Genomic DNA, 24,745 nt, shown 5'->3' with positions numbered 1-24,745 from the left:
GGGCCCAGGCACTGCCCCCGCAGCTCCCATTGGCTGCAGTTCCTGGCCAATGGGAGCTGTGGAGTTGGCACTTGGGGCGGCGCGTGGAGACCCCCTACCCCACAGGGGCCATACGGCCATTCCAGCTACTTCCAGGAGCGGTGTGGAGTGAGGGCGGGCAGGAAGCCTGCCTTAGCTCCACTGCGCTGGCGGTGGCTGGGGGCCCCCGGCCCCTTTTAAATTGCCCGGGCCCCTGGGCAATTGCTTCAGCTCTGCCTGTGTGTTAGAAGCAGATGAATTTAGAAGTGAGAAAGTCTGTTTTGACTACCAGTTAGGTGGGTCTGAAGACAGGAGGAGACTTGAGGGGGGGGATTTTCCCCTCTGTGACTTCTGGCACTGTTTCATTAGTCCAAGCATGCATGATTAATTGCCCATCATTTAAATAGCTCTTTTTATTCCAGCCACTCACAATATTATTATTATGAGCTACTGTTTTTCCAAAGCCAATTATTGGAGGATTAAAACACGGTATTTGCCCATATATGTGTGTAGATGCATAAATAAAGAACCAGCAATCAAATCATATATATATATATATTTGCAGCACATCGTGTATGTGTATAAAACTCCTTGCATGGAAAGGTTCAGACTTGAACAGCAATGGGATGAAGGTTTGTAAAAGGAGTAGTCAGTGGGGGGACCCTTTAGATCAAATACATGTGTCAAGCTTTTGTTCTTAAGTGGACTAACGCTGGAGCCTTTGGGGAGAACCTTTCGGCATTGGCCATTTTTAAAGGGCTGGGGAGAGGGAGGAAAGTGAGAAAACAATTCTCCCTAGGAAGCTGTGGCAGACTAAACGGAGCTTGTTGTTATTGGCAGAGATGTCGATGCTGAGGACAGCAGCATCGTCACTGGCCCTGGAGGCAGTGGAGGTTTAAGTAAATAAGGAGCGATCCATGAACCACGATAAGTGTAATCTAGCTGTGTGGGTCTGTCTGCTCTTTGAACCAAGGGGGTATCAGTGGGGATGCGAGTAAAGGGAGGCGAATGGGTATTATTTTATGGTGGATTAAGGAGCAAATTAGGACACATTTATCTTGCTAGCAAATGTAATGTTTTTCGGGGGCAGAGGGGCGGGATCATTTAGCCCTGCTCCTCCGTAATATCAAACGATCACATGCACGCACACACACACACACACACACAAAGCTAGCTTCTGGGAAAGTCACAATCACGGCACTACTGGGTGTCAAAGGGCAATGACCCTCATGCAAAGCCCACTGAAGACAGTAGGAGTCTCTACACTGATTTCAGTGGGTTCTTACTCAGTTTTGCCCAGTCTTTACTTAGCAGTAAGTACCAGTGAACTTAATGGGGACTTTGGCTCACAATCTGGCCCAAAGACTCACGTGCAGGTACGGAATAATACTAATGAAGCCTACAAAATGCTTGAGACACCAGTGGTCTGTACTGTGCAGAAAGGCAAGTCTAATATCTGGTTCTCTGTTCAGGATGGATGTTAAAGAATACATTCACTAACACTAATAATCACCAAAGCAGTCTACACAGAGGTTTAGTGCCATGGGACCAAACGCATGCTGCCGGTATAATGCAACAGGCTTGTTACAGACCTCCATGCAGGAAACTTTCTTAGAGGTTCAGTGCCCACTGAACCAAACGGTTGCTCTGATTCAGGCAGAATTCCCATTGCAGGCACCTCAGGGAGGTTTGTCTGTGTAAAGAATGATCAAGGACTACTGGTTTCAGCTCACATGCGGAAACATGTGATATAGTCTGGTTCCTTTTGGCATTTGCATCACACATGTTTCAAGCACAGGACTCGGCTCAGCTCATTGACTCTCAGCAGCAAGGCCTGGTAGACAGCGGCGACATCTACACTTGGAGGAAGAGGTGTGATTACTGGGAGTCACTTGTAGCATGGACATAGCCTTTGTGAGAAGCCAGAGATCTGAATTTCATTGCTGACTCTACCGCTTGCTGTGTGATTGTGAACAAGTCACGATGAGCAAAATTTTTAAAAGTGCCTAAGTGCCATTTTCAAAAGCCCCAAAGTCCGAAGCAGGATCAGGACACAAGCAAGTTGCCCCTGTGTAGCTCCACTGCCTACCGACAATCAAATGCTGCAACTGCTCAACTGAAAAGTCAGAGGGCAAACAACAAGACCTGGCTGAAATTCTGCAAGTGAAAAATTTTACCATCAGAAAATGTGATTTCATCTAAATCAAACTGTTGATTTCGATTTTTTTTTCTGATGAAAAACATTGAGACAAAAATTGTGTATTGAATTAATATTTAAAAGGAAAACTAATATTTTAACTTCATTTTGACTTTAAAGTGTCATTTTGTTTCAGTTTTTGGAAACGTAAACTATTTTGCTCTTTCATGTTCAGTTTGGGAATTTGGGGTATTAGGGGGTTAAAAAAATAAGAGCAAATGTCAGAAAAAAAATTCCCTGTTTCACTTCTTTATTTCTTGAAAAGTGGAAAAGGGATTTATACAAACTTTTTTTTACTTTTTCATTCATTTCCGGGGGGGGGGAGGGGGATTTTTTTCATCTGTTTGTTTTGTTTTCTTTTCATTTTTTACCATTTTCTTTCACTTTTTAATTTTTCCTTCCTAAGTTTTTCTAGTGGAAAAAAAATTAGGAAGATGTAAATATGGTAAGCAGTGGGAAGTGAAGAATTCCAAATCCCAAAAGTTAAAATAGAAATTGTTCAGCTTCCAGGAAAAAATAAAACAAAATTTTAAGTGGAAATGAAAATAATATTTTTATTTCATCTAGAAATATCCTGTAAAAAAACAAAAATTCTTGACAAAAAATGTTGAAGGGAAATTTTTCTCATAGAATTTTCCATGGAAATGTTTTAGGTTTTCGCCACCAGCTCTGAAAAGAACACATAATAGTGACCCAGATGTAGCAGAAATGAACGATGATCAAAATCTATGCAAAATTCCTCTTCTTCTTTGGAGACCCTTTAACCACTTCATTTCTTAGATACTTACTAACCCTTTAAATATTGAAACCATTTGCTCTCCCATTCATGTTGTATTATGCTTGCAGGCTCTCTGAGCTGGGACTTGTTAACTGTTTGGCACAGCTGATGTGCATTGAAGCTATACTCACATATACATACAATTTATATATATAACTAGGCTTGGAAGGGTTCCATTTTTATCAGTAAACACGGATTTCACCATACACACAAAACAATATTTCCATCTATAATCATCAAAATTTGCATAGGCAAAGTACAAAAATGCTGCTTGACAACTTATTAAAGTCCCAGCTTAACGTGTGTAAAACCTGTTGTAATGAATGCTGCATAAAGTGCGTATTTACAGCTCTGCTAAAACAGCCAGCGTGTAAAGCTTTATTTAACGACAGTAGATGTTGAGATTCAAAAAGTTAATTATTGTCTAACTCCTCTGCCCCATTATTTTGCACAACTGTGAAAAGTTATGTCGATAAAATAATAAAATGCTTAAAAATAAACATTGATATCTGTGGAAACTATAAAAAATAATTGAATTCTACCAAGCCTATATAAAACAGGTCAGTTAAGTTTGGGGTATATCCCAAAGAACTGTCATACTGACCTGCCTCCGAATCCTCAGCGAGTCCTGTGTATAGTGCTGTGATGAAACCCAACAAGAATCTTATTTCCGGGGATTCCCCCACCAAAAAAAAACAACAAAAAAACAAGTTCAAACTCAGTCTGCTGCTGATTGTTTAGCCTCTGCACATACACAGAGAGTATTTTAAAAAGGAAGGAACATTAATTCCCCACCTGACAACAATAGTAAAAGTCCTCGACAGATTCCATTGCCACGCATCTGATTCCTGCGGCCAGAACCAACGGCAGGTCCAGGTTAAGCTGCTTGAGTACAGGGATCAAAGAATCAAGAACCTGTTTGTAATTTTTCCATGTAAACAAGAGCTGCATTAGTGCCCTTACAGGCTATATAAAGAAGCCTTCGTTTAGCAGTAAAACAGAACTATTTTTACAGAAGCAAGCGTGAAAGACTGGATCCACAAATTTAGCAAGATTACAATGAATTTTAAAAGTCCTATCTGGGACTGTTTATTTCTTCTTTGGGGGATGGCAGGGAAAGGGAGATATTATTTCTACGGATTAAAGCAACAGACAAGGTTTGTAGAGCAATTCTAATTGAATGGCGCAAACTAAGCGGCTAAAATTTTTGCCTCAGGGCTACCAATTGTATATCTTCTCACTTAGGATGTGGGGGGAGTCGTGAAATGAATCAAAGCTGTTCTGGCACCTGAAAAGGGGTCAGAAAGAACATCAGGTGGCCATCAGATGGGATAGGCTTTGAGTTTATTTTGAGCCACATTTAAACCAGCAACCCAGCTCTGAAAGGCCCATTACCCTGACCCATCAGTAATAAAGAACTGGTGAATGGCAATTAGAGCCTGCTCCCATAAACTGAGCCACACTTCCTGTAAGATACTGACCCTGTTCCAGTCATTGTGGGGCAGAGGGGCAGGGAGGGAAGCATTCAATACCTCACAGGAGCAGGTCTTTGCATGATGTTTGTTCATCCTTAAAACTCTTTTCAACCAATAACTTCACAACAATGTTTTGTGAGGTGGGCAAGTATCAGTGTCCCCATCTCACAGTCTTGGACAAGGTCACAGAAAAAGTCAGCATCCAAAAATCCAAAAACACCCAAAAATCATAAGACCAAACTCTACTCTCATTCAGATGGAAGTAAGGCCATGTACTTCAAATGGAGTCACTCTGGATTTCTAGCTGCTGTTGGATTTGTGCCCATAACTTCTAGCCTTATATAGAATCACAGAAATATAGGACTGGTAGGGACCTCATCCAGACCAGTGTCCTGCCCTGAGGTAGAACAAAGTCAGCTCAGGCCGTCCCTGACAGGTGTTTGCCCAACCTGTTCTTAAAATCTTCCGTTGGGCACTCAGCTGCAACATATCACTCATTCCCCACTGCTCTACTGAAAGCACAGTTATGGCCAGAAAGGGGACTTTGACAGATGGCATGTTTGTGTTTCTGCCATTTATTCTCCAGCAGTGTCTTTCGTATCAAATGGACTCAGCGTGTGCATCACATCAAACTTTCCCAAATGCCAGCACTTGAAATGCAACCTACATTCTTTCGACTTCCTTTGTCACTGCCACACAGTAAAGCTCTATAAGCAGAACACAAGGCCTGGTTTAAAGGCACCTCGTGGCCACTCCACCCCCATCTTGGAATACCCTTCCACAGACTCTGGCACGGAGGGGTCTGCAATGCAGGTGTCGCCTCACTTTGGTGAAAGGTCAGGATTGGGGAAATAAATTTTTCCTTTGTGCTCCCTCTTTTGGGTGCCAGTTTTCTGGCAGGCACCTATGCTTGAGTTTGATGCGCATGTACAAAGGGAAGATGTCTATTGGACTCAGAATTCCAGGGCAAATTCTGTTTTCCATCTCACTAGCATAAACCCATGTGAATCTAATAATGGCTTTAGTGGAGCTCCTTGTAATATAGGATGATGCGGCAGACAGCAAAAGCATGTCTCCTGGGAGCCAGGTTCTTCAGATGGTGCAATCAGATGGTGTAAATCAGTACCGCCTGATTGATTTCAGTGCCAATTTATGCCACCTTGAGCACAAAGCTTCCTATGTTTAATCCCTCCTTGATTTCTGTTTTACGTGCTTGTCTTAATTCCCACATTTTTTTTAAAATCTCCCCTGCTCCCCCAGCGCGTAGGTGAATTGCACCTTTTGTTCTTCTTTTAGTTTGGCTTTGAACACAGGGAATTCCAAACAAGCTGAGTGATGAAAATCAGCCCATAAGCTGCAATTATTCGTGTCTCTTGAGCGATGTCACCAAAATGGGATCAGAGTGTAAATATTCTACTTTGCGCACACAGCAGTTCCCTTTCCTGCAAATGTGTCAGGCTCACGTTGGACTCCAGATCCAATGGCACATTAGTTATGGTGCAAAAACATGATCTACAAATATTTTCTATTTCGTAATTATACAAAATGAGTGGAAATTTCTATCCCCACCCCAAAAAAACATATCCCACTCTGAACACAGAGCTGGACTGCCAACTATGCAAGAACATAAATATCATTTAAGTTGTTTCATACAGGGTAGTAGCAGGAAAGTGGAAAAATGATTGAGGGACAAGTGGTTTTAAAAATCCCCCAGAGGCCTGTAACTTACCTGTTTATTTCAAGAAGAGCTGCAACTGCCAAAAAGAAAGGAGTTACTTGAGCTGGTATCATGTTCTGTTTTCACAGCAAATTTCAAAATAAACAGGCATCAAGTCATTGATTCTCTTCTCTCTTCTCTCTCACTCTGAATATGTATATGTGGTGTCATAGGCGCTGACTTTTCATTTTGAAGGTGGGTGCCCCGCACTGGCTCTGTCCCCTCCCCCCAAGGCCCTGCCCCCATTCCACCTCTTCCCACCCCGGCTCTGCCTCCTCCCCAGAGACTCCCTCCCCTGAGTGCCTCCCGCCCGCCGCTCCCTCCTTTCTCTGCCCCTCCTGCCTTAAGGGCAGTGAGAGTGGCAGGGGGCAGAGAGGAGTGAGTGGTGGGGCAGCCGCGCTGAACAGCTGATGGGGGAGCCACTAAAGAGTTGCTGGGAGCATAGGGCCAGCCACTGAAACTGGCAGCCAATCCCAGGGCCACCAGAGAAGCAGCCCCCGTTAGCCCGGTGGGTGCTGAGTACCCCCTATTTTTTCCCCGCGGGTACTTGAGCCCTGGAACACCCACAGAGTCAGCACCAGTGTGAGGTGTATACATGGAGGTATAGGTATGTATACGCATACACAGGTATACCCACACACAGGCTTACGTCCTACAATGGAACTACTGACATGAGTAAAGTTAAACATGTGTGTAAGTATTTGCAAGATCAGGGCTATAAGTACATCTGCACCACAGCTCCCAAGATGTGGCAAAATGGAGAATTCAGAATAAAGAGCACAGCAGGCTTCCTCTTAGGCCTCAGGTCTGATGGGCAGCTAGCTTAATTTTGGTCCTCAGAAAAAAAAATTGGGTTGGAAGTCTCCTCTCCCAGCAACTTTTGGGATATCAAGGATAGTCCCTCTGTTTTTGTAGTACACACACAGATTCCATTGAGAGTGAGCAGCTAGAGCCCTTTGAAAACATTTGTCATTATCACCTGCCTCTTGAAAAATGAAAGGAGAAAAGAGAGAAAGACACTAAATAAATTTAATGAGCAACAACACCGCTGTGCTATCCTGGGAAACGGAAACAGAATTTGTCAACATCACACTTGACAGGGTTAGTCACAAAAATGTGATGCCCTTTCATCATTGGCATAATAAAGTCTGCGGTGATGATAAGTCCCATGGGATGGTGATAACGAAGGAGCCAAACATGATTCCAGTTTTTTAAAATGACATAAATAATATAATAAATCAGTCAATAACCCCTTCATAGTTGATGGGTCAGACAGTAGTGGCCAGACTGAAAACAACGTTCATTATTGCATCTAATTATCGAAGCCTGTTTTAATGGTTACCTGGTAGCCTTTGGCTAGAAAGGAGAGAGCACACTGGCATGATCTTCATTTGTACAATTTTTCATGGAAGTGTGAATTTGATGCTCAAAAGAAATGTGAGAAATTAATATTGAGACACAGGAGACCCTGCATTAGCTTCCCTCTCCAGTTCTGCCAATGCACCTGAATCCTCATCGCTAATATCTGGTGCTGTCCTGAGCAGAGACTACAGCAGACAAAGTTTTCTTTGTCTATTGACCTGTGCTGGCTCCAAACTAGAGAAACCAACTCAAGATTCTGCATCCCATTTTCTGCCCCCTAAGCCGTAGAGTTTCCTGAGTGCTGACACTAAATAGGGAGGAGAGGTAGATATGCTGGAGGGTAGGGATAGGATACAGAGGGCCCTAGACAAATTAGAGGATTGGGCCAAAAGAAATCTGATGAGGTTCAACAAGGACAAGTGCAGAGTCCTGCACTTAGGACGGAAGAATCCCACGCACCGCTACAGACTAGGGACCGAATGGCTAGGCAGCAGTTCTGCAGAAAAGGACCTAGGGGTTACAGTGGACGAGAAGCTGGATATGAGTCAACAGTGTGCCCTTGTTGTCAAGAAGGCCAATGGCATTTTGGGATGTATATGTAGGGGCATTGCCAGCAGATCGAGGGACGTGATCGTTCTCCCCTCTTCAACATTGGTGAGGCCTCATCTGGAGTACTGTGTCCAGTTTTGGGCCCCACACTAAATGAAGGATGTGGAAAAATTGGAAAGAGTCAAGCGAAGGGCAACAAAAATTATTAGGGGACTGGAACATATGACTTATGAGGAGAGGCTGAGGGAACTGGGATTGTTTAGTCTGCGGAAGAGAAGAATGAGGGGGGATTTGATAGCTGCTTTCAGCTACCTGAAAGAGGGTTCCAAAGAGGATGGATCTAGACTGTTCTCAGTGGTAGCTGATGACAGAACAAGGAGTAATGGTCTCAAGTTGCAGTGGGGGAGGTTTAGGTTGGATATTAGGAAAAACTTTTTCACTAGGAAGGTGGTGAAACATTGGAATGCATTACCTAGGGAGATGGTGGAATCTCCTTCCTTAGATATTTTTAAGGTCAGGCTTGACAAAGCCCTGGCTGGGATGATTTAGTTGGGTATCGGTCCTGCTTTGAGCAGGGGGTTGGACTAGATGACCTCCTGAAGTCCTTTCCAACCCTGATATTCTGTGATTCTTGAGTGGTTGACTCTAGCAAAGAATTGTACTATGCATGGAGAATTAAAGAATGAATGCTCTGATCTTTCATTTGACCAGGAAAAGAGATTGATTCAAGAGGACAACAGCCACTTAAGGGCCTGATCCTGTAGCCTTTACTGATGTGATTATCCCCATTTGGAACAACAGGAGCTGAGGTATCCATCAACAACATGGTAGGCTGTGGATCTGAAAACAATGGGGTATATTTATAGCACTTGAAATGTCCAAAGCCATCTCTTAACATTAATAGCCATCCAACCTCAGAGAAGAAGTGGAATTTATCCTCGTATAACATCTCATTACACAGGGCAGTCATATGACACTCTCACGGCCCCCACCCTATGCTGATTATGCACCTTCAGTCTGTCTAGCTGCATTTATAATTAACTCATCACCATGTTATCTGAGCTGTCTTTCAGAGGTGTTGACCAAGATATGTAGATGGTTCATATGAGAGATTAATGACCTGCTAAGTCCTCAGGCACCTGCACCTTTCCAAGGACTGTATGAGCACTGGAAAGTTTGAACCCTCTGATAACAAGTGCAACCCAGCCATGGTAAGAAGTATGACTGGAACTTGGTGGAGTGAGGTAGACATACAAGAATGAGGAAAAAGAGATGGGTGACTTTTGAAACCTTAGCTCACTCTTGTAATGACAAATCAGAGAGGACCAGAGAGCTGCCAGATCAAACACTGAGTGCCTCATGCGGTGAGGAGAAAGGGCTCAGCTGTGAACAGCCTCGGTGGGATGGCCCCTACTAACTTCCCTGTCTGCCCCGAGCCACAGCAAGTAAATCTGGAACTCCCTTTTGAAACCATTCATTTCGGGCTCCTGGCTGCAACACTCTAAAGCTTTCTCACCCACTTCATCTGCTCCCAAACATTGACCATGCCAGCCTGAGGGCTGGGGGAGCTTGGACCCTCGGACCCCATCTCAAAGTGTGAAGGTGGAAAAGAAAATGAGTAAGTGGCCTGTTAGGGGGCTTATTCCTTCACCCACTTACTTCCCTGGTCCTTCTCGCATGAACAGAGAGCAACAATACCCGAAGTCCAAAGGTGCAAACAATTCGATGTTTATTGGGGTGAACTTCCAGCAAGCATGATTCCAGTTTCCTTCCTTAGTATCCTCCTTCCCAGCTCTGACACCACAAAGCCTTACACCTGTGTCCCTGTTCCCATTCCTGCCCTTAGCCAAACATGATTCCAACTTCCTTACTCCCATTCCCTGTTCCCATTTCCCCCTTTAGCAAAACATGATTCCAATTTTCTTACCCCCATTCCCTGTTCCCATCTCACACCCCCACATGCCCACCCCCACCCACACACGCCCAGTCACTTCCTCATTGACTACAGATTATATAGTAAAACTTGAGTTCTGCTTAGCTATACCTTAACCAATCATTTTCCTGAAATTTAACTAACCAATCCTAACATATTGTAACATGATTATGTAACCAATTATATCCCACCACCTCAATTAGTTTACACCCAGCAAAATTAATTATACAGCAGACAGGAACAATCACAGAACCAGACAGAGATTATACAGACAAACAACAGCAAAGTGGGAACTATAATGACAAAACAATACAGAAGTGAGGATTTCACATCCCAGCTATTGATAAGTGAGTTCTTGCCAGACAGGATGCTATCAAACTAAGTTTCCTTTTACATTTTCTAGGCACTTCCCTTCCTCTGGAGGTGATAGGAATACAATCCTGTCCTGATAGTGCCTAACAGCCCAATAGCACCTTATTTCAATGTGACTAGTTTGGAATGTGAGGATGTGACCGTTCGCTTCCCAGCTTATGGCTGCCTCTGCTGCTTAGCCAAAGGCCTGAGCCTAAGCACAGGGCCACAAACTGTCACAGTAAGAGAAGGCCCTTACACTGGCAGACAGTGGTTTTAATTCTTTCTTTCTTTTATACCTCTATCACTAGCCAAGTGATAAGAATACACCTAAATTCTTAGAGTATAGGCCTTTACAGACAGGCCTGAATATCTATATCCTAACATGGCCCATCACTGGTGGGTATGTTTGTGGAGGGAGCTAATGGGAAAGTAGATGGAGGTTCCCTTTTAAGCAATTATAATATGCCCCCCACACCAGAGCTACAGGAAAAGGGAAATGTCCTAATTCCCCAGGGCGCGCACCCACATCCAAGGTAGCCACAATGGTAATAAACGTTCATTGTTTAATAAATAGATTTTTAAGGCCAGAGGGAACCAACAGATCATCTCATCTGACCTCCAGTACAACGCAAGTCATAGAATTTCATCCCAGTACTCCTGTGTTGAGCCCCATAACTTGTGTGTGACTAAAGCATCTCTTCCAGCAAAGGATACAGTCTGGATGTGAAGACACCTAGAGATGGAGAATCCACCACTTCCCTTAGCAGCTTGTGCCAATGGTTAATCACCCTTGCTGTTGAAAATCTGTGCCTTATTTCTAATTTGAATGTGTCTGGCTTTAACTTCCAGCCATTTAATCTATCTAAGAAGGGCATAATAAGAACTAAAAAGCCTTTTATTACCCAGCAGGCAGCTTGCTGTCACCTAACAAGTTCAGCATAGTCCAAACAATTGTATTGTATTTTGTTTTGGTAATTTTTAGAGCTGGTCAAAATGTTTGGTTTGATTTTGATTTTTTTTTAAATAGCCTTTTGTTTTTAAGCAAAAAAATTGCAGGGGGATTTTTATTTCTTTCTACATTTTCTGGGTTTCTACAAAAAAAAAAAAGCAAAAATATTTGCCCCTAACCATTGCACTACTGGTACCTAACTCCCTGTCATGTAGCAGATTTATTTCAGCTTGAAAGGCATAATATAAAACTACATTCCACAGTTACATCCCATTTGTCAGGAATTTGATACCCACAGACATGGTGTTACAGAAAGAAAAGTAAGCTGGGTAATGATTATTGATACTGTAATTGCAGAAGATCTCTGGTTGTGCATTTTAACCAGCAAACTGGTAACAAGAAAATAAAGAACTAACTTGTAGCTTTTTTGTTTCTTCTTTCCCTGACTACAGAACTAGTTGTTCCAGATAAATTGTTACAGTATTAAGAAGTAAACAGTTAACTGTCTAAACTTCTGAAGTGCCCTCATGTTTTTTTTCCCTAGCTCTTACACCCTTATCTCAATTGCCATTATAAACCATCACCTGCAACAGCTATCTAGCTAGGCCAAGCAACTTTCATCTGGCATCCATTGAGGCTGTAAAAGAAGTTCATAAGTTCACAGCCCAGGTGTCTGCAATTTTATGCCACTGATCCATTCAAAAGCCCCCAACTAATTTCAGCTGACTTGCTTCATACCTTCAGAGATGGCAGTAAAGTATATTATGGGATAGTCTCAAGATCATTATGGCAATTTAGCTAACGATTTGCTGATTTCTCTTCTAATGAGCTGAGCTTGCAAATGATCAAAGATCATTAAGAAAACATGAGTGTTGGAAATCGAAATCAAATGTGCTAAAATAGATTATGTTCTTCTCATTTCTGGGGACTGTATATTCTCAAGGAGAGAGAGAACTGTCTTGACTTGTTAATATATTATTCTGTACCCAACATGTGACTATACAGTTGCCTGTATCCCAGCAGATCATTTGCACGTTAGCATGTCACACACTGAATATTTTGGAAACAAAGTACTGATTTGCTGGTCACTGATTTGCTTTCATTGAGAAGTGACAATAAGAAACCAAATGATACCTCATGTCCGCTGAGTCGGGCTCAGGGGCTTGCCGTGGTTTTGAAGACCACTAATCGAATGAGCGAGGCTACAGCTAATGTGAAGCAAATTAAAGTCAAAATTCATACCATGTGTTGCTATGATAGCTAAAGACCTCTTCGGTTGCCGTATGTCCCGGCATCTTTTCAACTGAGCAGGGGTTCTAGACAGTTGTTTGGGCCACTGAATCACACTTTCATGCTTAGTATTTACCAGGTATAGGGTTAAATTTCCTGAAGCAGAACTACTGGAAGCCTGATGGCTACTGTCCAGTGCCTGTCCCTTGACCACACAGTGATACCTTTGATTGATCTGTGTGATCAGTCCAGACAGCGGGTTTGTTCATGGGAATCAGGATAATGGATGAGTATTGGATGAGTTACGATTTTTAATGTTTGTGGTTGGCAATACTGCTGACAGCTCTTCAGTGCCTCTAGTAAATGAACTTGTTAATCTCAGTCCAGTTCCTATTGGAAATCACTAAATCAACCACCTTAACTGGCATTAATTCATGCCCCTCATTGCCAGTCTCAGTAGAGAAACCAAGCTTTTAACGGATCATGCAAACTGAACTATGCTTTCCACCCTAGAGATGGAACTTCCTGCTCATGGATGAGGCATATTGCACAGAGTGCCCCGGGTAAAGCTTGCGATGTCACTTTGTGCCATAGAGACTCAATCCTGAGCCCTGCTCTGGTTCTTTTGCAACATTCCCATGATGCAAAGGAGCTGGAAAGCAGCCTGGCCTCCCCAGCTGGGGTACAGCCCAAGTAGCATACTCCTATGCCAACCATCCTTGCAGCTCCTAGTATAGAATGAGCTGGCATCATCCTCAGCAGGGTGGGAGATATACCCATCCAGACATAGTTTAAAGCATTCTCTAAACTACCCAGAGCCCAGGACTGATGAGCAACAAACACCAATCCACCTAGCTGCACCCAACAGATACCGGAGGATTGAGGCCTCTCAGCTCTTTGGATACATAGAAGAATTCAGACTCGAGCACTTAACTCACTTAGATTCTTCTGTTGTTGTCACTGACTTTGAGCTCACGATCCGGCTCAGTGTGGCTCTGGGTTTTTTCAGTCTCAGTGGAAATTTTGTTTTGGAAACGATGCCGGGAGCACAAACAGGAAGCAGGAAGGACTTTTTGCAAAAATGCGAGACTCTGAAGGAGCTGCAGTTTCACTTTTTGGATCCAACCCACCGCTTAGTTTTGCAACAACAGCAAGAACTGAGTGGCGAGGTCAAGAGAAAAGCAAACATGTAGCAGCCGCAGAGAGCAACTTTCAAAATCACTTTTTGGAACTCTGAGTCATTTTGTGTGCTGCACGCAGCCAAGATGCCTAGAAAAATAAAGAAAGATGCTGACCAGTCCCCGCAGAGCAGCCGTCTATTGACAGATGGGATTAAGTGGTAGGAGTGCTCAAAGTGGGTTTGGGTTTTTTTATAGGCCCATTGCCTTTGTTTATTGTAATGTTGATTTTAGTTATTTCTGTTAAGACATTTGGGGGCCTCTGGGCATAGTGCCTATTAACCAAAACGTGTTGTTCCTGCTAATATTGTTGTTAGTTTATTTGGGAGCGCTTCTATATAATTCTGGAGCGTAAAGGGCTGGAAAGAGATGGGGAACCAGAATCCTGAAATGCAGCAGCACGTGCTGGGAGACAAACAGAGCACAGGGGTGGGATATGGCAAAAAAGGATCATTTCCGTAATGGTTCAGGGCAGGTCTGAGCTCAGGAGCAGAGCAGTAGGGGAACCTGTGCAGCAGGAGAAAGCGTAAGTATTAAGGACCCAATCCTGCAAGTTCCTATGACCAGGTACATGGGTCCAGAAGGCCCAGCTTAGGTGATCAAACCATGGACCTGGTCCTGCAGGCCCTTTCTATGGGATATATTGCTTCCTACCTTGAATATGCCCATTAAAGTTGCTGTGCCTGACAATAAGCATTTGCTGGATCAAGTGCTATTGCTCTTTGCAAATATCTAAAAGGAAAACAAAGCTGATGAATATGTTACAAATATTTTTCAATTTACCCTGAATAAGGACCACAGGATTAGGCCCGACATGGTACATCTCTAGGTGTCTTTTGTAGTTAGTGGGCTTGATTACCCCCTGTGCCCAAGCACAGAGAAAGGAGCATCAGGGAGGCCGTTATGCTTCCCTGATCTTGCACTAGCCCTGGAGTCAGCTAGAGCAATCATGAAGCTGCTCTAACTTACAGCACTGACATAAGACAAAGCCCTGGCTGGGATGATTTAATTGGGGATTGGTCCTGCTTTGAGCAGGGGGTTGGACTAGATGACCTCCTGAGGTCCCTTCCAACCCTGATATTCTATATTCTATGATTCTAAGATTCCAAATGGACATTACACTAGTGGGAAATCACAGTAGCAGACCTCCATTTTACCCCACACTATGCTCCTTTCCTCTTTTAGGATGCCCCCTACACAAAGGTGGCATAGGCGGGAAAGAGGACTCATGAGCTACCTCCACTAGGTTTCTTTAATTCTCTGCTAGGAGAATTCTCCACTGGCCATTTACAGCCCGACTCTGGCATTTCTGCCCCATCTAAGTGGGAGTTGAATCATGCAGGAGAATCTGACCTAGTGACTTTATCTCCACCATATGCTTATTCCTATTAAATAATTTGTAAAGCCCTTTGGACTCCTTCAGTATTAAAGGTGTGATTACATATTTATTGGTTGTATAGTAATATATACGATTAGAGCTGCAAGTGACTTTAACAGGTAAAGAAAAGTATCATCAATGAGCTGTTCGGAGTACAATATTTCTCAGATATGTGTATATAGAAGAGCTAGCCAGGAAATGTCCCCTCAGTCCCCCTCAAAAAAAAATGTTTTTTCTCAAAAAACCTGAAAACCCAAAACAGTTGTTTTTTTGGCAATGAAAAACTGAAAATTTTTGGTTTTAAACCACAAAACAAAAAGTTTCAATTTGAAACCAGAACATTTGGGGGGTTTGGTTGCTGAAAACTGAAAAACGGCCACAGCTCTTGGTTTTTCAGGGCAAACCCAGATAACTTTGTTGCAGGTATATTTTTTTCCCATGAGGCACCATTTTTGGATGAAAAAGCTGTTTGCTGAAAATGTTTTGAGCAGCTCGTGTATAAATGAATGTGTATATTCTTTCCTTCAGGGAAGACCTGAACTTTTGCAGGTTATCTTTCAGATATTGTTATGTCACACATAACAATAAAAGTCGGGGACATGCGAAGGCAATAGAAATGGGTTTCTTGAAACTTGACTTACAGGTCACAGGAATAGCAGGAACAAGGGAAGTTTACCTGTTTATCTTCAAGTGGGTGACTCACCACCCCACCAAAACATTACCCTTGACCAAGTTTTATAGCTGATAGATAAGAATTTTTATCACATTCAGTTTAATATTATTGCTTAATTTTCAGAGGTGTGACGCAGTTCCTGGACTGCTGATTGGCTCAGGGGAATCTTGCCATAGGCAGTCCTACATCAATCAGTGACAGCCATCAGTATTTGCTTTTTCACAGCCTCCGAGAGATTAAAGAAGCACTCCCCACCTTTTCACAGTCAGTCAACGCCTTTCCCTTTCTGCCAGCCTTTGTGATTGGCAAATTGCAGGGCAAACTTATCAAATATTAAATGATAAATAATAGAGGACTTCCGTACTGGGGGAAAATAACAGGATTAGACAGGCCATTACCTTCTAATAGTGTGTTTATACTTTATAGTAAAGATAACTCTATGTACCTTAGGGGTTTACTCCTTCCTTCTCAACAATGCATATGTATGCGCAAACAGATGCAGTATAAAATATTTTATACACTCTCTTACAGATCACCACTTTAAAACACATATTAATGAGCCAGATCTCCAGCTGATGTAAATGGATGTAGCTCTCCTGGTGCCATTGGATTTATACTAGCTGTGGAATTGAGTCATCGTCCCAATTCTTCTCCAGATTGCTCTTGTTTTGGATTCAGTGACATCACAGGAGACTCAGAACCTGTATCTAGTTACTCCAAGCCCAAATCTGCCCTTATATAAGAAAATGAAATCTTATGGCACATAGCACTGGCAATTGTAAGTTAGTGGAGCTAGGGCCAGGGATCTGGCCCATATAGTTCCCAGGGAGTTGCAGGTATATATCTCAGGGCAGAACTTGAGCCTATACTATATATGCAAGGGAAATATTTGCTTATGGGTTCCCTGCTTTCAGATTAACAAGATATGTATATCCTTTACACTTCAACTCTCACCTCTTCAGGAACCAATCTCACAGAGCGTGGACATTCGGCACAAGCTGAACCGTCTTCTTCATGCTTCCCTGGTTAGTGTTTTTTAGCTGTTGAGTAGAAACTGGTGTTAGCTAATCAAGGTTGGATGTTGATGTTTGGTCTCACTTTGATTATTATTTTGTTTCTTTTACTGAGCGGTTTCTTTTCTACTCTTTTATTCCAAGAAACACTTGAAATCAAAAGAGATGGGGCTTGTTTTTTTCCATCCCTGGAAATTTACCAAGGTTTCCAAAAAAGATGAAGTATTTTATTTTTAAATTTGATTTATATCATGTCTTCAGATGAGCTAATCTGATTGGCTGCCTGCCAAGGGGCTAAATCTGCAAGCATCTATTGCTGGGTGAGTATAATCATCGCACTAGAGCAAATAGGCCAGAAACTTAGGGCAACATTATGAAATGAATTGTCCATTGGAAAGGGAAGACCCAAGTGTCCTTGTTATCCCTGCAATGGGGCCAGATCCTCTGCTGATGTAAATCAATATGACGATGCTTAGACTTCGATGGAGCAACACTGAAGAATGCTACTTAAGTGCACTCCAAGGTCAACATTATCACTTACTTACAGAACCAGTTGTTTTGTCCTCCCCACGCCCCTGCCATGGTTTTGCTTGGGAACGTCTCCACTCTCAAGTTTATGGCTCTTTGTGGCTTTTGTTGCTACAGTGTTCTGGGAGTTTCTTCCAAGTCGCTCTCAGTTTGTTTCGTGCTGTTGGCTTCTTGAGATTCTGTGAGGCCCAAACAAAATGTTTCTAATGCTAAACTGTCAGTAGAGATTAGGGGAGCGGAGAAAGCAGATCTGATTTCATGTCTAATTTACTGTAAAATGAGAGGCAGGGAAGAAAGGAGTTATTTTTAATTGGGAGAACGATTGTTGAGATACTGCTAGGTTGCTTTCTGTTTCCAGTGTGGGATCTCTCATGTATTTAACTTAGGCCTGTGTCTTTCCGAAGAAGGAAAGATTATAAACCTTGCACTCTGCTCCATCTCTACTGCTATTTCTGCTTGGAGCACTTTGGAACCTTGCATTTTCCTGACTGCCTGACACGTGAACATTTAAGAGAAAATGTAACTATGGGTCAAATTCTCCACTCTCATAACTGCACTGATGTCAATAGAGTTATGCCAGAAGACCCTATATATCTCCATATATAGTAGTTATGGGCTTGCTGTGTCTTGTGGGAAACGGTGCAGTCAGCAATAACACATGGCAGGGTGCAGTGATATACCCGTCTTTAGTCTTCAGGGACACATTCCTTACCGACTACATACGGACACTCAGACCAAGATGGAGAGTTGACTGCTGGGATCTGTAGTCTCTGCCATATATTCCTCTGCGTGAAAGCTGAAATTTACTCTATGTTATATGGTTTAGGTATGATCCATGGGCATCCTCAGTCTGGCCAGTTTGGGGTGATGCCCTTAGGTAAGACAAGTTTGAGCACTTCTGTGAACCTTGGAAAGAGGATAGCAATACTCTATCTGGCAAACTTATACTTAATGATCTGCCCTGTTACGTAAACTGAAAATTTAACCTAGCACAGAGAGTCTTTAAGAAATTACTGATATTAGAATAGGCAGTTTTTAATGGCAAAGCCAGCTCCCAATTAATGGAAATACTTATTTAGGTGACTGGCGGATTATGCATCCTGCCAATTAGCTCCATCTCAATGTTCTATTTCTTGCCTTAAATCAATAAACAGTTCAAGATTTCCTGGAGTCAGAAAATGAATGTCAATGCCAAGAACTGTGGGTATATTAAAACCATACCTATAACAATAGCCCTCAACTTGGAAGTTCAACTAATCACTCCCTTGTACAGCTGAGTGTCTGACAGAGAAGTTAGAAAGCTGAAACTGGTATACACCCCCAGTAAAGAAACCGCAGCTAACAGAACCCATGAAAAATATTTACTAACCTTCAGGTGCCCTTTGTTCTCTATCTTTCCTGACAAGCACTTTTCTTCAGCACTGCATACCTTAAATGCCTTTGCAATATGATTCGATTGTGGGGCTTACTAAAGTGGATTGAGATGAGTGAGTCATTATCTGCCATTTATCTTTCATTTAAAGGAAAGAAAAACTCAGAACAAAACAGGACATAGGGTTTCATACTATAATTTGGCCAAATTATTTCACATTCCTTCAAAAAAAAAAAAAAACCTGAAGAAATCTATGATGGTCACACAAGGCCAGAAATTGGGGGCAGGGGGGAAGGATTTAATCAATAGGCACCTAAAATTCTGAAGTATAGAGACTCAGCAGATTTGTAAATAGCAGCAGAATGGTGGCCCGGCATTAAATTGGATGAACCTTTTATAGAATCCATAGGGAAGTTGTGTTCTTCTCTTAATTTTGTTATGTCTGAATAACTAGTAGGGCTGTGGAATCTTGCACCTCTGTGTCACTTGATCCGTTGCCACCCAGGGTGGTATCATCTAAAAGCCATTGTCAATTAAAAACTTTCTGGAGGCCTATGTGAAATGAATTAGTATGTAGTCATGCATTGCCAAGGGAATGTGTATCCACATGAAGCTAATCCATGGACGGGATGGGCCTGGAGACTGTAATCTCTTTTTTAACTCTGTATATGGTCCCTCCATGTCAGAGTTGAAGAACATTGGCAGGGTGGCACATTTGGCAAAGTCTGTTTTAAGAGAGAACCAGGACTTGAATAGCAGATGGTGCTGCAGTTCAGGGTTGTGGTTTATCCGCAGTGCTATCTGGGGATTTTAGGTGTGGGATATGATACATGCTGTGGGTCAGAGTCAGGACTGGGGTGTGTTAGCAAACCTAGTGGCGGGGGCACAGGAGGCAAGACCGGCATAGAACAGAAGTTCTGTAGGTCAGGAGGAAGACACATTAGAGGAGCCGTACAGAGCTTTGGGATTGCAATAGCACAGACATTCTGTAGGTCAGGAATAAGACACATTTGCAGAGCTGTTTTGGACCCCAGGAGTGGACGAGCATCAGGGTTCTGTGAGTCAGGACTGAGCTGCACTAGCCGAGATCTCTGTGGGCCCAGAAGTGAAGCAGCAGGACAACTTAGCAATGATGGACAATGAATGAGCTGTGGTGCACAGGGCCTGCCCACTATGCCACTGACTGGAGCCAGTCCCTCACTGTAATGACCATCAAATCAACTTCCCTTTTCTAAAAATCACAATGGAAAGATCAGTAAATTGCACGGTATGTCCCTCTATCGGGGTGCAGTTTGACCTCCCCACTGACGTTTCCTATCACGATAACATCAGCAAAAAATATACATAGATGCTACAGTCCAGACACTTACCCTTCTTCCCAGCACTTCACCCCATCCCCAAGGCTCTGGGCTAGGATATCTGCATGGCCAGGTCAATCGCTGGCCACTTGCAACATCTTGCAATCTTTGCTGCAACACCTTGTTGCAAGCATGCTGCCAAGCTCCCAAGAGGAGAAACCCAAGATGGAGAAGAGGAAGTTTTGCGATGTGCAGCCTGGTCTGACTTGGCGGTGCTGAGATGTTAGTGGTCAGGATACTCCTGGGTCCAATTTAATCCGCGCTGGATGGTTTTTCTAATAAGTAAATCTCAACTTCATACCCTGTACAAACCATTATATTGTTTGCGTACAGGTGAAGAGAAATTTTGCAGTTCTCAAAATTATTATTTTTTTCCTAAAAGAAGGTGTTTTTATTTCTTCCTCTACTGAAGCTGTATCACCTCAGGCCGTGATCTCATTAGGTCATCGTAGCTAAGTAATATCAGAGCTGTTCAGTGCTTGGATAGGAGACCACCAGGTAAAACCCAGATGGTGTTAATGTTACAATCAGTGGTGCTCTTCCTGTCTCCAGTGAATCAGTACTGCTCGAAAGTCCCTGTTTAGCACAGAGGGTCTTTATGTTGCCTTTGGAATGTGGTATAAAAATTAAGTTCTGATCAATCCCAGTTGTTGAAGATTCCATTGTAGTTTTCACTAGAACTGGGCAGGAAATGGTTTTCCTGTCCCGTGAAAATTTTCAAAATTTTGAAAAATGTTCGTATCCCAAACTGGGACAGAAAGTTGGACTCTTGAAACTTTTCACAAACTGAAAACACAAAAATAATTGGTTTGGTTCAGTTGTTACTTTTTGTTTGAACCATTTTTACTCTGATTGGCCTACATTTCAAAACCAAGTCGTTTTGAATAAAAAAACTAAAAATTTTCATTTTAAAAGTGTTGAAACGGGATGTTTCGACTATTTCAATTTTTTTAAAAAATAATTTTTGCATTTGAGAACTTCCTGGAAACCAAGCATTTTCTGGAGAAAGTTTTGGTTTTGATGACCACCGTTTTTCGATCCAAAACCTTTTTGTCAAAAAATTCACAACCAGCTCTACTTTTCTCAGGTGTGGGGATGCCAAATGGGTTCCAGTTTTGAATGGGCAGCATTTTCAGCTCCTTTGCAGTGATGTAAAGGACGGTGCAAGGTATAGAGCATTAGAGGCTCAGGACTATGTTTTTCAGTTAGGAGCTAGCAGAGCAGGTACAAAATAAAGAGCGAAATGGGTGAGTCTGACAAATTTGACTGAAATTGCTTTTGCAAATTAGTTATTCCTTTCCTCTACTGGCCATCTAATCTGCTCTTAACTCCACTCTATGATGTCATCATAGCCACAGGCATAGCACTCTGGGCAAAATCCTGAAATTCACCAAGACCAGAGTCCCCTCCCAAGCAGATCATTTTGGTGCACTGGGGCGTGGGGGCGGGGGCAGGGATGGGGAAGCACATTCACACATATATCAAAATGTTTGTCCTCTTCCCTTTGGTGAAGAAAATGGATGAAAAACGAGTACATTGGAGCAGCCCGTCCTAGTTCTGGAGCATCAGCAGAGCGTAGCTGAGCCAAGAAAGAACACATGGCAGTTGTGTATTGTAGTGACACCTCAAGAAAAATCACTCTGAGTCATGAGCCTGATCACTTAGCTGCTATGGGCACCTTCCCAGATTTCCTGAGTCAAATGTAAATTACTTAAAGAACTTGTTTTTTTCCCTCTCTCTCTCTCTTCCCCCTTTTGACTGAACACCATGTCTCACGGCTATTTTACTGTGTTTACCAATTATGAAAATTCTGGTCAGTTAAATATGAAAATGTTGGTAAGTCTGTAACACTGGCTCCTGGAGCCAAAGAAAAAAACAGACTGGAAAGCCCTTGGAAAATGAGCTGTTTTCTCTCCGTTCTTATTGCCAGTGGATTTTGTTGTTCTAGGGTATGACCGGTTTCAGAGGAGCAGCCCTGTTAGTCTGTATCCGCAAAAAGAAAAGGAGGACTCGTGGCACCTTAGTGAAAGCTTATGCTCTAATACATTTGTTAGTCTCTAAGGTGCCACGAGTCCTCCTTTTCTTTTTTTAGGGTATGACCGTACTAGCCTGCAAAAGTTTCTTTACAAGCTGAAACACAGGAAGCTTGATTTACTTTATACATTTGTCCTGTGTTAAGCAGAGACAGAGAGAGAAAAAGTTGGACAGAGGGCTAAAGTCTGTCTCTCTTACACCAATGTAAATCCAGTGTAATTCCAATGATATCTGTGGACCTAGCACCAGATCCTTATCTGGGGAAATCAGTGGAGCTATGTAGCTCCAGAGCCGCTGAGGATCTGGCCCTTAATTCTTATCTCACACTGGTTGAAACCCAGAGTGATTCCACTGAACACTAAGGTCTGATTCTGATTCCATTATAGAGGTAGTCTCCACTTAACTTCAATGCCATTATTTTGCAATGTGCATGGTGAGTGCATAACCAAGGTGAGTGAGAGGAGACTTAGTCTCACTGGGCTAAACTCTGAAGTCAGTGGAGTTATGCCAGCAAATAATTTGGCCCATTGTCCTCCATATGGCACCAGTACAGGTGCGAGGAAAATAAACCTCAGCCCGCAGCATCATTGATTTCGAAACAGTGATAGTGATTTTTACTAACTGAAGATATAGCCTGCTGAATGCAGTGGAATTACACCAGCAAAACAGAGAGCAGAATTAGGGCTAGACAGAAAAGGGAAATTCTCTGATTGATTTCATTTTCTTTACACACACTAACAAAAGTGGGCAGGGTTTTTCTTAAGGTTAATGGAGGGAAAATCATCTCTGCGCATTTTGTTATGTCTTTTGTAAATTGCATTGCATGTACATGTAAATAAAGGAGGGGATAATATATGCAAAGTGCAGCGTAGTCACAGTATGACAAAATTGGTCAATTTTCGTTTTATTTAAATTATATGGTGTGACACAATACATTTAAAAATATTTTAACCAGCATGAAAATTGACCAATTTTGTAATATTTAACATATGGCTTATACATTGTTGAATATGTTAGAAATACATTTACCACGTATTTTACTAAAAAAAAAGGTGTGTATATTTAGCATGTATATTATATTTTGCTGGCATTTTACCATTCTGGTTGATATTTAATTCATATTTTATTAAAAGAGCTGTTGTAAAGACAAGTTGACTATTGGGAACATATTTTCTGGGCTTTAATAGCTACATAATAGATACATATCTCCTTACATAGCTGTTAAACTTACTGCATGAAATTATGCTCTTAGGGTCTGATCCTATGTTCGTTGAAGTCAATAGCAAAGCTCCTGTTTACTTTAATGGTGCAGGATCAATGCCCAATTCACAACAGTGTAACCCCACTGAATTCAATGAAATTATACTGGTGGTGTAAAGAACAGAATTTGCTTTGCAAAATCAAGTGGTTTAATAAAATGAAGATTTGGGGTTGGATCCTGCATGGTGCTGAGCGTAATTGAAGTTTATAGGTTTTGAAGAAGTTCAGCATACTGCAGGATCAGAATGTTGTCAGCACATTATCATCTTTTCATTAAGGGTCGGATTAATGCACATGATTAAAGTTAATCCCATGCTTAAATGCTTTGCTGAACACAGTTGAATTTAAGCACATTCTTAAAGTTAAGCCTGGGCTAACCAACACCTAAAAAGACCTTGTCAGGGTATGGTATTCAATTTCTAGAATAATTTTTCCTTTGGTTTTGTAGGTTGGAAATTTACAACTGAAATCTGTTTCATTTTTGCAACTAATGTTATATTCCATGTCACATTTGATATGTGGGAACCGGGAGTGCCAATACATTGCTAAGTCCCATTGCTGTGAAATCGATTTAACATTTCCCAGTATTGTAGGAGATAACACTCATATGTCCGCACTGAATTCCAACATTGCTTCATGTTGGATTTATCATGACTTAGGGAAACAAAGTATTGGAGTGAAATATACAATAAGCCTGAGTGCAATAGTTTCCTTCATCGAAAACACTCGTGAGAACTTTAGTTAGTTAGTCTATTCAGCCACAGCACACTGCAATTTAATAACAGTTTGCAGTTTGAGCAGTTGTATCCTATAGCAAAGCAAATTATTTATTAAAAATGAAAAGGCACTTGGTATCTCCAGAATAATCAACAATATCATTTTCTAGGAAGAAAGCATTTAGTGAAAGAAAAAGTTGAGCTGCCTCTACTCTAGTTACAAGAATTTAGTTTCCATAGATCTGCATTCTTGAAGCTAGGGTGTAATTTAGAAAACAAGTCTTCTTATCTAACTACACTGAGTAACTTCTTTTGTTCTCTGAAAGAGGATAGTTGGGATTAAATCATTTAATTTCCAAGAACTGTCTTGGATCCATCCAATATTTGATAGCCATGGTATGAAACCAAGAGTCTTTTTCAAGAAAGTCCAATTGCAAGTAATAAAGAATGAGGTCTAGAAATGGACAAAGCTGGTTTAGAAAAAAAAATTGAGATCACAGGGCTTTGGCTCAGAAGTTAAATATTTCACAACCCTCCTTATTTCAAAACAGTGTTAGAATGATTACTGGTAGACTGAAATTATGACTGCAATCTAATCTAGGGGCTATTATATACACCTCTTTCTGCTATGGTCATCTCAGCTGGAACACGGTGAGTAAAGAGGACGTAAAAC

At 42.0% G+C, this 24,745-nt stretch overlaps 1 protein-coding gene and 1 long non-coding RNA gene across 27 annotated transcripts in view; one reads left to right on the top strand and one right to left on the bottom strand.

Annotated features, from left to right (window-relative positions):
- LOC142069016 (uncharacterized) overlaps positions 1 to 11,843 on the top strand; it is a 33,710-nt gene extending 21,867 nt beyond the window's left edge. The window contains exons 2-3 of the long non-coding RNA XR_012664869.1: positions 8,808 to 9,714; positions 10,433 to 11,843. This is a non-coding gene — a long non-coding RNA (uncharacterized LOC142069016). The remainder of the gene's footprint in view (positions 1 to 8,807; positions 9,715 to 10,432) is intronic.
- LOC125621727 (uncharacterized) overlaps positions 2,781 to 24,745 on the bottom strand; it is a 357,495-nt gene continuing 335,530 nt past the window's right edge. For 21 of the 26 annotated variants that reach the window (XR_012664862.1, XR_012664863.1, XR_012664851.1 and 18 more), the window contains 5 exons: positions 17,346 to 17,511; positions 16,746 to 16,831; positions 6,198 to 6,222; positions 3,598 to 3,875; positions 2,781 to 2,884 (listed from right to left, as the gene is read on the bottom strand). The gene's annotated coding sequence lies outside the window, so the exon portion shown is untranslated. Of the gene's footprint in view, positions 2,885 to 3,597; positions 3,879 to 6,197; positions 6,223 to 14,394; positions 14,473 to 16,745; positions 16,832 to 17,345; positions 17,512 to 24,745 lie in introns of those variants that run through there. The other 5 variants (XR_012664838.1, XR_012664839.1, XR_012664833.1 and 2 more) reach the window with 5 other exon arrangements.

The sequence above is a fragment of the Caretta caretta genome, chromosome 14 (assembly GCF_965140235.1).
Source record: "Caretta caretta isolate rCarCar2 chromosome 14, rCarCar1.hap1, whole genome shotgun sequence".
Classification (NCBI taxonomy): Eukaryota; Metazoa; Chordata; order Testudines; family Cheloniidae; genus Caretta; species Caretta caretta.
This window is presented reverse-complemented; position numbering and strand designations above follow the sequence as displayed.